This window comes from Arvicola amphibius, chromosome 2, assembly GCF_903992535.2.
Source record: "Arvicola amphibius chromosome 2, mArvAmp1.2, whole genome shotgun sequence".
Taxonomy (NCBI): Eukaryota; Metazoa; Chordata; class Mammalia; order Rodentia; family Cricetidae; genus Arvicola; species Arvicola amphibius.
In genome coordinates, this window is record NC_052048.2 from 16,469,186 (window position 1) to 16,473,667 (window position 4,482).

Here is a 4,482-nt window from a genome sequence, read left to right on the forward strand (position 1 = left end):
CAGGCTCCAAAGCTACAGAGAAACCCTGTCTCGAAAAACCAAAAAAAAAAAAAATCCATGTTCCTATAAACTGAGTTGTGGAAGGACTGACGCTTAGAGGACCCCAGGCTTAGAGGTGGCAGGGCTAGATCTAATCTCTGCTCCAGATTCCAAATCCCCTTCTGTCGTTTCCATGCCGACCTCCCCGGAGTTTCTGAATGCTCAGCTCTGGTAGAGACTGCTTGAGTGGCAGCCACATGTGTGGCCTGGCCTTGGGCAAGGGGCCCTCACCATTTAGAACTAGTGAGTAGCCTGCAAATCCTACAGCACTGGACACTTGGCATGGGGTACTCCAGTTACAGATGCTCCCAAGAGCAGGCCTGCCCTCCCCTCCTTACCCCAGCTAGTCAACACCTTAAACATACCCGACAAATATCCCTGAACTCATTTGTGACAGTCTCATTTCTTTAAGTAAATGACAGGGAGGGCTGTGGTCAGCATCGCTCCTGTCAGGTGAACCACAAAGGGGAATATTACTGCGGATGTTTTTAATAACTTTTATGTAGACATGAGCAAGTTTGACACCTTGGCTCTCTACACTAGCCTTGAGACTTTAGGCTAATTGCTTCAGTATTTCTGAGCTTAATTCCATTCTGTTAGGACAGAAAACACAGCCCTGTAATGTGAGTTCAAAGGTGTCTTGGCCGTTTGGTGTACAGTTGCCATTTTGTCTTTTTCCATGGGCTTGCGTCGCTTGAATGGTAGGCTTGCTCATGGAACCCTGGCAAGGTGGTACATGCTGTAATCCCAGCACTTGGGAGGTGAGGTAGGAGGGGCAGAAATCCACGGTTGTTTCCACTGCCTTAGTTACTCTTCTTTTGCTGAGAGGAGATGCCATGACCAAGGCAACTTACCAAAGAGTATTTAATTTGGAGCTTCAGAGGGTAAGTCTTTGACCATCATGGTAGAGAGCAGGGCAGCAGTAAGGGAGGCATGGTGTTACAGCAGGGACTGAAAACTCACATATCATCCCCAAGGAGGAGGCAGACAGAGCTACTGGGAATGGGATGGGCTTTTTGAAACCTCAAAGGCCATTTGAAAATGACATACCTCTTTAAACAAGGCCACACCTTCTAATCCTTCTCAAACTGTTTCACCAACTGGGGACCATGTAATCAAATGTATGAACCTATGGAGGCTGCTCTCAATCAAACAACCACACTCAGCTACATAGTGGGTTCAAGGTCAGATGGGTTATATGAACCAAAAGAAAAAAAAATAAACAATCAAAATAGTGGAGTATGGGAGGCTGGTTTCTTCATAGTAAAAGAGCAAACCTCCTTGTCCCAGGCTTACGGTCCTCCTATATGTGTGTGCATGTGTGTGTGTATGTGTGTGTGTGTGTGTGTGTGTGTGGAGGGGGGATGGTCGGGACATTGATGTAGGTGGGTCTTCTATCTGTTGTTTCATTGGTTAATTAATAAAGAAAACTGTTTGGCCTGATAGGTCAGAACATAGGTAGGCGGGGAAGACAGAACAGAATGCTGGGAAGAAGGCAGTGAGGCAGATGTGATGAAGCTCTGGCCCAAGATGGACATAGGTTAGAATCTTCCTGATAAGCCACCACCTTGTGGTGCTACATAGATTATTAGAAATAGGTTAACCAAGATGTGAGAATTAGCCAGTAAGAGGTTAGAGCTAATGGGCCAGGCAGTGTTTAAATGAATACAATTTGTGTGTTGTTATTTTGGGTGTAAAGCTAACCATGCAGGAGATGGGCAGGACGAAAAGCAGGCCTGCTCGCCTTATCACTACAGGACATTCTTTATAGTTGTCTCTTGGGTATGTCCATGTTCTATAACATGTACCATGCACTCAAACAGGAGACATCCATAATTGTTTTCTACCATATGAATATTTATTGTTGACATGTGGATCCCAACGGTGCTAAAATAAATGCCATCTAGTGTCTCCTTTTCAATTTCCTTCCTGTTGACAAAGCAGAGAAACATAACTGCTATTTAACAACATAAGGGACTTTTGTTAACCTTGAACAATGGATCTCAGCTAAACTTCATAAAATTCTGTTGTTGATTTTATATGGTTTGACCCCAAATCCACAAATTTCCTGTACCGTAATTTACTCAAGAGTTTGGGTTAATGCATCTTTAATTCTAATGTTGCTGCTATCACTGCTTCCCATTGTCTTGGGTCTTTACCAACATCTGCTTTAGTCCTCCGCACCACATAATGAGTAAGTAGAATTGACTCTGTTTACAGAGGCAGCAAAGGAAATACAAGGAGGATTACCCAGGTCACAGTCAGAGAGTAACAGAACCATTGAACTAGGTGCGCTCATTCCATGTTCAGTACTTTGCCTCTTATTTTCAAGTTGTCTTTCTGTCATTGTCAAAGTCATTGTCATCTATGACGTCAGAACATCTGCATTCTTTTTTCTTTCTTGTTTTGTTTTAAAGCAGGGCCTCACTGTGTAGCTCTGGTAGGTCTGAAACTGGCTATATAGACCAGGCTGGCCCCAAACCCTGAGATCTACCTGCCTCTCAAATGTGGAGATTAAAGTTGTGTGATATACCCAGCAGTTTGTTTTTGAGACAGGGTTTTCTGTATGCTAGGCTAGCCTCAAACTCCCTGTGTAGTTTCAGGATGACCTTGAACTCCTGATTCTCGAGCCTCCACCTTCCAAACGCTGGGGTTACAGGCACACGTCACCACTCTTTGTTTCTGAGGTATTACAACTCCTACCCACAGTGGGCACTCCACGAATGGATTTCCCCATCTGCATTCTTTTCTTTTGAATCAAACCTGGGACTTCACACAGGCCATGCGGATGCTCTTTCTGTGGGCTGCACTCCAAGACAGGCTATCTACAGAACTGTGTTTGTAGTGTGAGCTGTTGCAGGCAGGCCTGCTTTTCATCCAGCCCAGATCCCACATGGCTAGCTTTACACCCAAAATAACAACACACAAACTGTATTCATTTAAACGCTGCCTGGCCCATTAGTTTCAGCCTCCTACTAGCTAATACATCTCTTGCTTTAACCCATATATAACAATCTATGTAGCACCATGAGGTAGTGGCTTACAGGGAAGATTCTAGCGTACATCCATCTTGGGCTGGAGCTTCATCGCATCTGACCCAGAGAGGAGAGGCATGATGATTGCCTGAAGAATCTGACTAACTTCCCTCCTTCCCAGCATTCTGTTCTGTCTGTTCCACCTATCTAAATCCTGCCCTATCAAAAAGCCAAGGCAGTTTCTTTATTAACCAATGAGAGTCCTCCATCATGTGTTGTTACTTACTCACTTGCTTCCTGGCTTGCACTTCTTGTTCGAAGCCATTTGCACAGCCAAAACTGATCCAGGCTGATTTACTTTATTTTCTCCTGAAAAGGAAACAACTTGGGTGTTTGAGTCAACTTTACTTACAAGTTTCCCAGGTTTTGTCTAGACATTTTGACTACTAAGTGTTGTGGGTTTTCTTTTGTTTTGTTTTCCCCCCACAATCCAAAAGGTGCTTTTTGGTAACCTGCACTTTTTTTTTCTCTCACAGATTGATGGCCATCCAGGTGGATAGAGTGCTTATTGCTTCAAGTGTAATTTAAAATAAAAAACAGAACAAAAAAACCTTGATAATCCGTCAGCACAGTTGCTGTTAGACAACTGTCCAATCACTATTCCTCCATATCTGGATAACCTGCTTTGGATCAGGGACAAGCAGGCCATCCAGAGTTGGTAGGAGGGTGGGAGTGAGGTGAGAGTGAAGAATTTTGTGTCTTGCTTCCAGCCAGGACAGGGACAAGGAAAGCCAGCCTCTGGTCCCCTTCCTCTGTAACATGAGGGGGCCTGCTCATTGGGGTTTCTGTCCCACCCAGTCACCCACAGCCGACAAGCACCAAAGAAAATCACACAGAGATCTCTATAAGTTATAAAGCTGATTGGCCCATTAGCTCTAGCCTCTTATTAGCTCTTATAGCTTATATTAACCCATTGTTCTTGTCTATGCTAGCCATATGGTTCAGTACCTTTTTTCTATAAGTTATAAAGCTGATTGGCCCATTAGCTCAAACTTTTTATTAGTTCTTATGACTTATATTAACCCATTATTTTGATCTATTTTAGCCATTTGGCTCAGTCCCTTTTTTAGCTGGCAGGTCACATCCTGCTTCCTTGGTGATCTGAGCAGGACTGGGAGGAATCAACTTCCTCCTTCCCAGAATTTTCCTGTTCTTATTGTATTATTTCTACTTTCTGTCTGGTTTTCCCACCTATATTTTCTGCCTGGCCAATCAGCGTTTATTTAAAACATGATTAACAGAATACAGACAATTCTCCTGCACCATTCCTCCAAGTCAAACTCTGAATCTGGATCTGGGAAATCTGGAGTTGAAGAGACTTGGTGTTCCAGCAGCGAGACCCACATCTTCAGCTGTGTGCACCCTACAGCTGTGTGCACCTTGGAGCTGTGTGCACCCTGAAGCTGTG